Consider the following 13,251-nt stretch of genomic DNA (forward strand, 5'->3'; position numbering starts at 1 on the left):
GAAGAGGATGGTAAACAACTTGAAAGTTGTGAACGACATAGCAGATCGAGGTGTCGAGCTCATCAGAGATTACAACCAATTAATAACGAACGACGAACAACTAAAACAATGCGTTTTCAATGTAGTCAGCTGTACCCAGATAGCTCCAAAACCACATGATCTCAGACACTTGAATAAATTTAAATAAGAATAAAATGTAAAAGGCACTTGCAAAAATTTATAAAAAAAGGACGAAAATGGGGTTTATACAATAGACTCCATTGTCGCCCTAACGCATACCTAGTCACGTTTTCGGGACATTGGCTTTATTATTTCGAATTCAGTAATACTTACGTATTTTGTTATTGAACACAAAATGAACGGAATGGCCTTTAATTTAATGCATAATGCAGCCAATAGATTTAACCGTTCTACAGACATGGGTGGCCGAATTCGCCAAGTACCAAAAAATCGAGATTTTCATAACTTCGAGGCCACCGTAGCACATGTTAACATATTCCAATTGTGTTCAAACTTTGGCAATCTTAAAATCTAACAAAACTAAACAATTTAGGCGGCACCCGCGCCTGAAAATTCGACATCGATTTGTTCCCTATGAGTTAAAACCAGCCTAATGCTTCAAATTAAGACAAAGACAAGTGAGCAACGGCTATAGTCGGGACGGGCCGACTATATGATACCCTACACCAGAAACCCCGTACATAAGACTTTCACTTTTAGGGAGATACTAAAGTTTTGACCTACCTGGCTTTTATACCAAATTACTTCAGTTGAACTGCACCAAAATATTTAATATATAATTTACATTTGACTACTGCCAACATTTTCTTGATACTGATTGAAAGCTTTGCTGGTCTTCTTGATTAGTATTTTACATTTCTTTGATACACCTAATAGAAGCAAAGCTATTTGTCATTAAAGTAAAAACTTCAAAATATTAAAATTTTGATAGATTAGCGCCTTTTACAATAACTCTAATATTTTACCATAATTGCCACATTTATACCATAATTGCAACATTTATTCATAATTTAAAGCTCAGAGGGTTTAGTTTCATTATCAAGCTCTTTCCTTGGAATATGTCCAACAGAAGCAGAAATATCTGACATGGAAATAAAATGCCATAAATTGGAGTATCCCAGCGTCTTCTTCAACATCACAAGCATTTCACCAATTTTGGTAATGCAATCGGGAACATTTTAAAGTTCAGAATGTCTTCATTGTTCAACCCATCCAAGCAAAGCTGAAATACTTGTCAGTACAATTCAAATAAAAAAAATAGGAAAGTGGGATGTGCGCCAACCTATTTTGCATTATTATAAAGATTATATTTTCCTCAACCATTGACGGGCTTTCCTTTTGGCATACGACTAAAAAAGCGGAGATATTCGTATAAGAATAAAACTTTGAATTTTTGCCCATATAAATTTGTTGCCCATTTCGAATCTTGAATATTATACGACCATCACCAAAACTAATTGTCTTCCTCTCTGGGAGGCCTATTAACTATCAAAATTTCGTGACCATCCTATTAAAATTGCGACCTGTAGCGTGATTACAAAAAAAATGAAAATGTGATCTATTACCGACTATTGCGATATCTCCGTTATTTTGCCACCTACGCCAACCTCCTTTTGGAAGGTCATTATAAGTAAAATCGCAAAAATAACAAGTAAGAACGGCGGAAAGTTCGGCCGGGCCGAACTTGTTATACCCTCCACCACAAGTTGTATTGAAGTAAAATGGAATAATTAGTTTCCTTTCATGTATGAACAAGACTTAATACTAAATTTCAGCAATTTCAGTAAAACAATGTGAGGCAAGAGTAAGTTTGTCATTACGTTTGTAACTACTCGAAATAATCATTGTAGACCCCACAAACTATATATCAGCGTGCAATTCTACATCGATATAGCCATGTCCGTCCGTCAGTCTGTGGAAATCTCTCTAGCTTCCGAACGGATTGAAGTAGGTGGATGAAATTTTGGTAAAATCTGTTATATGTATGTATGTAGGACTTTTGGTATTGAAAGCGGGCTATGTAGGCCCACGTGTTCGTCATTTTAAGGAAATTTTAGGATATTTGTCCCATTTGACCACCGAATTGATTGTAATTTGGTATTTTGTGTCTCCGGAGGCTAAAAAATATTTCTACTAAATTTTGTTTATATAGGTCCACCTTTAGGTATAGCCCCCATATAAGGCCCCATATATAGTACGCGTAATTTTAAGATATGTTGAATGTATTAGTCCCATTTGACCACAGAATCGGTAGTAACTTTGCATTTTGCGTTTTAAGAGGCTAAAAACATATCTACCATGAAATGTTTACATAGGTCCACGTTCTGGTATAGCCCCCATATAATGCCCCATATATAGTACGCGTCATATTAAGATATTTTGAATGTATTAGTCCCATTTGAGCACCGAATTGACTAAAAAACTTTTCTAACAAAGTTTGTTTATATAGGTCCACGTTTTGGTAGAGCCCCCATATAACGCCCCATGTATAGTACGCGTTACTTTATGATATTTTGAATGTATTAGTCCTATTTGACCACATAATCGGTTGTAAGTTTGTATTTTGTGTTTCCACAGGCTAAGAAATATTTCTACCATAAAATGTTTATATAGGTCCAGGTTTTGATTTAGACCCCATCGGACGATATCTCCCGATTTTCGGTATTTTGAAGGCTTTAGCCTCATTATCGCAGCGAAATGGCTGAAATTTGGTATTTAGTCTTCGTTGGGTGTATAAAACTTTCCCCCGGAAATTTGTCGGTACAGGTCTACGCCTCCATATAGCCCCCATAGAACGGTACCTCCCGATTTTCGGTGTTTTGAAGGTTGTGGCCTCAATATTCCACCGGAATGGCTGAATTTTGGTGGTTAGTCTTCATTTGGGGTATAAATCATTCCATATGAAATTTTTCGGTATAGGTCTACGCCCTATATAGCCACCATAGAACGGTACCTCCCGATTTTCGGTATTATGTAGGTTGTGGCCTTAATATTCCACCGAAATGGCTAAAATTTGGTGGTTATTCCTCACTTGGGGCCCTCATATCCTCATATGTAGTCCCCATAGGACGATATCTCCCAATTTTCGGTATTTTTTTGAAGGTTTTAGCTATACTATACTACCAAATTTGATTTGAAATTTGATATTTCGTCCTATTTTGGGATGCAAAACTTTCTCCCAGAAATGTATCTGTATCGGTCCACGCTTTAAAGTACACCCCATGAAACGGTACATCCCAATTTTCGGCGTTTTGAAGGGTTTAGCGTAATTATAACACCGAAATGGCTAAAATTTGGTACATAGTCTTCGCTGTGGTTATAAAAGTTTCCACCTGTAATTGGTATTATTCAACGTCTTCATATAGCTCCCATAGAACGGCACCGCCAGATTTTTGGTATTTTTAAGGTTTTAGCCTCATTATTCCACCGAAGTGAAATTTGGAATTTAGTCTTTTTCCGGGCTACAAAAATTTCCCTCAGAAAATTGTCGGTATACGTGCACGTTTTGGGGGTACCCCCACAGAACGGCATATCCCAATTTTCGGTATATTGAAGGTTTTATCCTCATTATAACACGGAAATGGCTGCAAGATGGTACTTAGTCTTCGTTGAGGGTATAAAACTTTCCACCTGAAATTTGTCGGTATATGTATATGTCTTCATACAGCGCCCTTAGAACGGTGCCTCCCGATTTTCTACATATAGCTCGTTCTCCACCAAAATACCTGATATTTGGTATTAAGTTTTTGATAGAGGTATGAAACATTCCAGCCGAAATGTGCCGGTATAGGTCGACGTCCTCAATACCCCAATAAGACCGTACCTTCCGATTTACGGTACTTTGAAAGTTGTGGCCTCAATATACCACCGATATGACTGAAATTTAGTATTTAAATTGCCATGGGTGTATAAAATATTGCCGAGGAGGATTATCCATAAAAGTGTACTTTCCGATTTTCGGTATTTTAAGGTTGTGTCATCAATATCCCATCGAAACGGATGAAATTTAATATTTAATCTACGTTGGTGGTATAAAACTTCCCACCTGAAAATTTCCGGTATTGTTCCATGTTTTTATATACCCCCATAGAAAGATTCCTCCCAATTTTCTGTATTTTGAAAGTTTTAGCCACAATATTCAATGGGAATAACTGAAATTTGGTATTTAGTCTTCGCTGGGGTTACGAAAATTTCCTCCAGAAATTTTTTGGTATATGTTAACGTTTTATACAGCCTCCATAGAACGGCGATCCCGATGTTGTTAACTGTCCAAATCCAGAATATCCAGGTATAGATCTAGTCGGTTTTGCCCAATTTCGCTGAATTCGAAAAATTGTAAATAATGGTCCATGTTTTGGAAAAAACAAAAATGTCGCCCCATATTAACTGTTTTGAAGGGAGTATTATCAGTTGAGATATATGTACTACTCCTGCAATAAAAGGAAGAGTTTAGTACTTTCATAAACGAAATAAAACTAATTGTTCCTATTCACTTCAATACAGTTCGTGGTGGAGGGTATAAAAAGTTCGCCCTGGCCGAACTTAACGCTTTTCTTACTTGTTTACGTTTTTATGAGAGCACGCGCGGCGCACTTTTTAGCTCTCTACCATTAACGGGTATTAAAGGCAGCTCCCAGATGACACAACGGGGAAGTAAGTGACCACTTGAGATGAAAAAGGGACAAAGATAAATCCTGGGCTTTGCCATGTTAAAGCCGATCAGGACCGTTGCTTGGTATCAATCACCCCCAACGTCACCCGAATTAGGTAGTATATCTCTAAGATACCTACAATCGTCAGTATCATTATATATTTTCCATTTTGTTTTAACCTGACTTGAAATTCCTCACATATCACTCAATACCCGCAAAATATTGCTCTGTGTAATCAGCCTCCTTACCACAGTACTCTCAACAAATTTATGATATTTTAATAATTTTCTAATTGTTGTGGCAACTATCAGGGGGGAAATGGCCAATCTTCTTGCTCTTCTCAGGCACTTGTGTGTGACATAATGATTTCAGTTAAAGGCTTTTATAGCTAACATTTTTATAGGAATTCTTAACATATTAAAAAGCAAAAAAAAGCAACCAAAAATGCAAAAGCAACAAAACACGAACGAAATACAAACATGTGATGAGATGAAAGGAACAAAAAAAAAATAAACTTAGCAAAAGAAAGATGCTGTGATTTTTATGGTTTATGAGTGGTTTGAGATGAAATCATATGAAAAACCATGGAACGCAGAGCAAAGGTTCCGTTCAAATGACGATGTATATGCTGTTGGTTAGTTGAGCTAAAATTGTTGGCGTTTAGTGGTTGTGCTGGTGGTGGTGGCGGCATTGTGGTTGTTGCTGATGATCACGAAAATGTTGTTGGTGCCGTAGCTGATGCTGATGATGACGACGGCGACAACAACGATGTGTTACCACCCGTCCATCCATCCATCCATCCATGTGTGGTATATGGCTGAGAAGTGTATTTTAATTGGGCGCCACTAAAAGCATTTAAATTTCAAATTGTTCCAATATTGCTGTGGTTGTTGTTGCTGCTGTTGTTATGATGATGATGCACCATCAGACAACAAGACCCTGTTGGTTTTCGGGGTTTTGGTGCATTTTATGTTCATTGCCTTACCAGTTTTTAAATGCATATCAAAAATTGCTATAAATCATAAAGAAAAATTTCTCCGGAGAGAGGAAGATGGGGACATTTATGAAGGGGTTTTGCAGTCAAAGGTGTTTGGAATGTTTAGCTTATTATGTTTGAACTTTAACACATTTCACCCATGGCAATATATTTTACATATATGTATGTACTAGTTGGCTTTATTTATGAATGATATAAGTTTAAGTTGTTGTTTCGAACTATGTTTTTTGTATGTATATACACTAGGGTTATAACTTTTCCGGATTTTTTGCAAATATCAAAAATACCACCACATAACCGTGTTGAGCAGGGAAAAGTATTAAGAAATGCATTTTCACTTTTCCCCTACCTTTAAAAAAGTTTCTGCGCATACAAGTTTTTCATTGCAGTTTTTTATATATGTTTTTCATTATAATAGCATATCGTTATTAAATAAACTATATATTATTGAAATTGAATATACTCTTCAATATCGGAAAATTCTACATACGTCCAACACACACATATTTTAAGCGTTTATTTAAACATAAATAAAGCATATGTATACAAAAATGTGTGTTCAAAAAACTAAAATCAAAACTTTTCTTTATTAAAATGCTTAAAAGCCGTTAAGATATCTTAGTCGGTGTGGAAACTTTTTCACCGAAGCGAACTAAAGCACGCGTTTTCGTTATCAGGGCATCATTCCGCACATGGTACTGGCGTGATATTATTTTGGTTATAGGCATAATGTACCCATATTCTTAATGTAATGCGCACACTGGAAGGTTTTGTGATTTTGTTAAACCGTAATTGCAGGTGGCCAGTAACTTGATCACGTTGTGATAGATGGAAGACATTCATCGAGCGTGTTGGATGTACGATCGTTCCGAGGAGCAAACATAGATTCGGACCATTACCTCGTTGCAGCAAAGGTACGTACCCGTCTTAACGTTGAAAATAAAGCACGGACAGACACAACACGAACGTTGGACTTCGCTAAGCTGCAAACACAACAGATAGCCACAGCATATTCCACTCAACTGACCCAATTGCTTAATGAAAGCGCTTCTCGTCCCGATAACATATCAGCACAATGGCAAAATATTGCCCACTCCATGCAAACTGCCGCAAAATCAGTACTTGGATACCAGAAACCTCCACCAATGAATCCATGGTATGACCAGGAGTGTCGTGCTGCTACCGAAGAAAAAAATGCGGCATATAGGGCTACTTTACAATCAGTAGCAACGCGTAGCGCACGAGAGAGGTATCGGGAAAAAAGGAGAGAGGAGAAACGTCTTTTCCGCAAGAAAAAGAGAGAGATGGAAAAGAGGGAGTGTGAGCAAATAGAGATGTACAGGAGACAGAACGAAGTCCGAAAATTCTACCAAAGAGTGAAGCATCAAACTGATGGCTTTGACACAGGCATATCCTCCTGTAGAGACCAACAAGGTAATTTGGTAACTGATACAGATAGTGTGCTCAGGATATGGAAAGAACATTTTTCCAAACTGTTGGTATCCGATAGCAGTGAAGACGGCGAAGATACCACAGATCCAATCACAGAAGATGGTATTGAATGTATACCGCCCAGCCAAGATGAGGTAAGGACAGCAATAAACCGGCTAAAGGATAATAAGGCGGCAGGAGCAGATGGCCTACCAGCCGAGATGTTCAAAACCGGAGGCGACACGCTGATAAGGTGTATGCATCAGCTAGTTAGCACCATCTGGCAGGAAGAACGCGTACCCGACGATTGGAACGTGAGCATCCTATGTCCAGTCAACAAGAAGGGTGATAAGACTGTGTGCTCCAATTACAGGGGCATAAGTCTGCTCCCTATTGCATATAAGATAGTATCTGGCATATTGTGTGAGAGACTAAAGCCTATGGTCAATGAAATTATTGGACCCTATCAGTGCGGCTTTAGACCTGGCAAATCCACCATTGACCAGATATTTACCTTGAGACAAATCCTGGAAAAGACCCAACAAAAAGGAGATCGACACCTTCCATCTTTTCGTCGATTATAAAGCAGCATTCGACATACGTTCAAAGGTGTTCCAAGCCATGTCTGATTTTGGTATTCCTGCAAAGCTCATTCGGCTTTGTAGAATGACATTAACTGAGACGAGATCCTCAGTTAAAATAGGAAAGAACCTCTCCGAAGAGTCTATTACCAAAAGAGGTTTCAGACAAGGAGACGGCCTGTCGTGTGATCTATTCAACATCCTGCTGGAAAAGGTCATACGAGACGCGAAGGTCAAAAGAAATGGAACGATATACACGAACAGCCATATGTTACTGGCTTATGCCGACGACATTGACATCATGGGTCGATCGGTAAAGGAAGTAACTGACACCTTTACAAAAGTCGAAAGAGAATCTGCTAAAGTTGGTCTGGCAGTAAACGGCGAAAAAACCAAGTTGATGGTATCGACGCGTAATATTACCACAAACCCCGCACCAATTTTGAGGTAGTAAAGGACTTCGTCTACCTCGGCACCGCCATAAACACAACAAATAACATCAGTTGTGAAATACGAAGAAGAATAGTGTTGGCAAACAGTATAAATACGGGCCGCATGGAGGTTCTCGCAGATCTGAAAGGCCAAAGCTTCGTTGGAGCGAACAAGTGAAACGAGATATCAGTAAGCTACATATCCCAGATTGGGAAAATACAGCAGCAAACAGAGAGGATTGGAGATTTTTTCTTAGTTCGGCTTATGGAACACATGTTCTGTAAAAGGCCAGCTAAGTAAGTAAATAACTTGACAAAGATGTTGATGTCTTGTTAACATAGACTTAGCCTATAAATAAATAATTTTTGGTTATGGTACTGGCGAGGTATTTTTTTTTTTTTTTTTGGTTATAGTCCTAACGTATACATATCCTTAATGTAAAAATGCTCAAAAGGTGTTAAGATATCTTAGTCGGTGTGAAAACTTTTTCCACCGAAGCGAACTAAAGCACGCGTTTTCGTTATCAGGGCATCATTCCGTACATGGTACTGGCGTGATATTATTTTGGTTATAGCCCTAATGTACACATATTCTTAATGTAATGCGCACACTGTAAGATTTTGTAATTTTGTTAAACCGTCATTACCTGTGGCTAGTATCTTGGCGAAGATGTTGATGATTTGTTAACTAAGACTTAACCTCTAAATAAATAATTTTTGGAAAAAATTAATGATATTTTAGCCAAAATACTCAGTTTGTAGTGGAATATGTGCCTCATACGAAAACTCCGATTGTGGGGCTAATTTTGACTGAATATAATTTCGATTTCGATTTGCTACATTTCTTTATTTTATTCATTGAGGTTACATCTGTGTTGCCAAAACAGAATGGTACTTGTTCTAAATGTAAGTCACTCCGAATACAGGGGGATATTCATTCCGTTCTTATAATTAAACTGTTACTACTGTGCCTTAAATATTCGTTTCTTCTCTTCACTCCTTTAAGTTGTTGTGGAGCCCCACTTTGCAAGCATTACATTTTTGCTTGTACACCCTTGCACCCTTTTCTTAACTTAAGGTATTGGATTACGCACTAATTACTGTGTTAATTAACCCCTTTTTACGTCTTTCATTCATTGCCAATGTAAAGTAATCGTTTTTTTACTTCGCAAACAACAGCTAGAACGTCTGCTTCCAAAAACAAAAAAGAACATTGCAGTAACAACAAAATGTATTGTTTTTCTTGGCAGGTTTATTTTTTTTTCAAAACTGTCTGTTGTATTACTCAACCATGACCTTTGTTCATTGTTGTATTTGCACCATGCTAAGTGCTAAAATCATCGTGTTGTCTATGGCCCAAAGATATTGTCCAATACTCTTGTTAAGCTCATTAGAAAGTTGTATATTTTGTTGCTAATTATGATAAGCAGAACATTTTACCAGTTGACTGACTTAACTGTATCGATTACACATTTATTAACTAGCCATAAAAAGAAATTTTCCAAGAGATTAAATTAAATTTAAAGTAATGGAGAAAGATGCAATCAACAATAAGACATGCAAAAGTTTAAAAAGGAATTAAAACATGTGAATTATTTTTAATACTCAGTAAAATTATGAAACCCGACTTTTATTTACACAAAAAACTGTGTGAGTAGTTAATATTAATTGAAATTAGTGATTGGTATTATGAATTTATGAATAGAAAAATAAAGAAAAAGATATCGATAGGAAGTTAGTTGTTTGCATATAAAAAGTTATATAACGAATAATAAAGTCGTGTTAAAGCCATAACTTACACCCTCCATGGAAAATTATGGGAAATAAAAAAAATATTTGTAGTAAAATTCAAATTTTTGTGGACAAGAAATTTCGAAGACCGAAAAGGCCCGTTGCGACATATTCGTAGAAAAATAGCTAGGGGAAAGTCTTATCTTAAATATCATTTGGGACTTACCTTATTGTCACTGAATCAAGATTTATACCTTCACCTGTGTGAATTGAAACTTTCATATATTGACAATATCAAATCGAATAGCAAACCCTTTTCGTAACCAAATCTTTTTCCCCAATATGCGAGTTTAAGATTTTATGACGAGTTCTGGACGTATGAACTTGTCGAAAAAATATATATTTGGATTAGAACTCAAAAGTATTGCGGAGGAAATATCTGAAGGAATTGAACGACATAGTCCCCTTTGGAATTGAATACAATTTTGGGAGTCATATATTTTCGAGTCATTTCAGTTGGTCACCGTATAATTTAGAGCTTTTGGACCACTATGACAGCAAGAATGGACTTTCCCACGTAAAACATAATTAGGCTGTAAACGGAAACGCAAGGAGAAGCAAAGGATCTTTGAACAGAATGTTAAACTTTGAAGGGAGAGGTACCCTAAGGAGAAGTTAAACTAAATTTGGACAAAATATTAGGAGATCCTAATTTTGGACTAAATCGGCTGCTCCGTTCAAGATAATCTTGGGTACCATTCTAGTGAAATTTTGTTACACTTTTGAGGAGAAGTTATCGGAAGGAGACAACGGATATGACTCTTCTTTGAACTTAAACTAAGTTTTGACAAATATTAGGAAGACCAAATTTTGGACCGAAACGGTTGATCCTTTCGAGAGTTATCGTGCGCTCCGGGCACTACATATGGTGCCGTTGGGCTTTTTACAGCTTTCAGGCAATTTTATCAAGATGTATGGACTTGCCCCTCAAAAAGGTTATACCGTGGTAATGGGGGCAGCGAATACAAGTTCTTGCAAAAAGAATCAAAGCGAGAACTGGTTTTAAACTGCACTTTTCCGAAATTTTGTGTGGGATGTGCCCGAAGGAGTGGACCGATAAAGCCCATATTGGAACCTCATCTATGTCAGGGAGAAATTATACGGTATGCAAAGTATGAACCAACTAGGTTACTACCTTCGTAGGGTTATAGTGCGCACAATTTTTTGTGAAAAGTTTTGAACTTTTGTGGGGGAGGTACCCGAAGGAGTGAACCAATATACCGAATTGGTCGAGAGTTATCGTGCACAGCAGCCACTACACATAGTCCGTAGGGTTTTTTGCATCTATCGACCAATATACTCCGTATGTATGGACTTGCTCCTGAAAAAATTGCAGCGTCGTAATGGGGACAGCGAATACAAGTGTTTGCAAAAAGAATCAAAGCGATTGGAGAGCAGGTGCTAAACCGAATTTTTCGTGCAAACATTTTTGAACTTTTGTGGGGCGGTACCCGAAAGAGTGGACCGATATGACCCATCTTCGAACTTAAACTTACATTGGACAAAATATTACGAAAGCCAAATTTTGGGCCCTATCGATTGATTCGTTCGAGAGTTATCGTGCGCTTCAGCCAGCCACACAGACGGACTGACATGGCTAAATCAACCCCAAATTTTCTGAAACGGATTTTGTCCAAACATACTTGGGATCTAAAACCATTAGTTCGGTGAGGCACATTTTGCCCGTATGAAAGTGTATATACCATAGCTGAGGGTATAAAAATGAAAAATAGGATGTATTACGATATCTCCGTTGCTTGACCATCTACACCAACCTACTTTACATCATTGGAAGGGTGAGAAGGTTCCCAATTAAGGCTGTGACATTCTTCATTACAATTTAAATTCCAAATATGATAAATTGTGTTATATTTGTGACTATCGCCAACCTAATTTGGATCTTTGTGAGGGTGAAGTATTCTATATTCATTGCCAGATTTTGCAACACCGCAACCTGTACCGCGATTACAAAGTTTACCATTACTTCGATGTGTTATAAACTGAGAAAAGATCTCCATTCCTTTTGCAAAAATAGTATTGTGTACATTTATACAAAAATGTGTCCATACATATTAAATGAGTAGCGTTTAAATTATGGACAAAAAATTATGAACGGAATTAGTAAAACAAAAATACTTTTGTTTTTTTTTTTTGTGTACAATCTGTGATATATGGGCCGGGAATATGTGGTAATATGGGGCGGCTACGCCATAGCCGATTTTCTTGAAAACTACAAGTGCTAGAAAAAAACTTCTAAAGGGAAAATTGTGAGTTTATCGAAGATCTATCATCTCCCAATAGTTGGCATTTGGCATGATAGCGGTCGCACAAGGTTTTGTGTTTTCAGGGTATTGGAAAAAATAATTATGATAGGTATGTTTTGTGATATGTTCTTTACATTTTGTGATATCAAGAATAGAAATCCCAATAATTTGTACCAATTACAAATTGTCAATACATTCATATTATGAAATATGTAAGGGTGGGGCGCCTACGTCATGATAGGAGTGTGGTGGTTTAATGTCAGAAATTTGTCATGTTTATCTTAAATTCTTTACGCCTTAGATCAGTGTTAATCACCACTGGGCTCGCGAGCCGTATCTGTGTGAACACACACAATCTCAATTGTGGTGAGTTTGAACGTTGCTCCCACCAGCGGTCATCCTCTTTGTTTTAGCAGTGAATTAACGCACACGATGTTTATCTAGAGCAGTGTTAATCACCACTGGGCTCGCGAGCCGTGTCTGTGTGAACACACACAATCTCAAATGTGGTGAGTTTGAACATTGCTCTCACCACCGATCATCTTCTTTGTTTTAGCAATTAACTAACGCACACGATGTTTATCTAGAGAGGGATAGATAATCTCGTGTGTGTGCCCAACACAAACGCAGCGGTTGAATTTGTTGTTGCTGGTGAACACTGATCTAGAGAGGGATAGATAATCTCGTGTGTGTGCCCAACACAAACACAGCGGTTGAATTTGTTGTTGCTGGTGAACAGAGCAAAGTTCAAACTCACCACAATTGAGATTGTGTGTGTTCACACAGACACGGCTCGCGAGCATAGTGGTGATTAACACTGATCTAAGAACTTGAATTGTAACGTACATTTTTATTTGGCATTTAGTTTGTTCGTATCGTTCTGCAACAACAACTATTACAGCAATCATGAAATTATAGCTTAGTCTTAATTTACACTCTTTCCTTAGGTATGTTGTTTTTGTACTCTCTCTCTCTCTCTCTCTCTCTCATTAATTTGACTATTCAATTATGCTTCTATATTGTGACGTCATTGTAACCCCTCTTACTCCCTCGTAATTATTACCGCTGGCACATTGATCTGTT

Source organism: Musca autumnalis, unplaced genomic scaffold, assembly GCF_047663935.1.
Source record: "Musca autumnalis isolate F117 unplaced genomic scaffold, ASM4766393v1 scaffold_2, whole genome shotgun sequence".
Taxonomy (NCBI): domain Eukaryota; kingdom Metazoa; phylum Arthropoda; class Insecta; order Diptera; family Muscidae; genus Musca; species Musca autumnalis.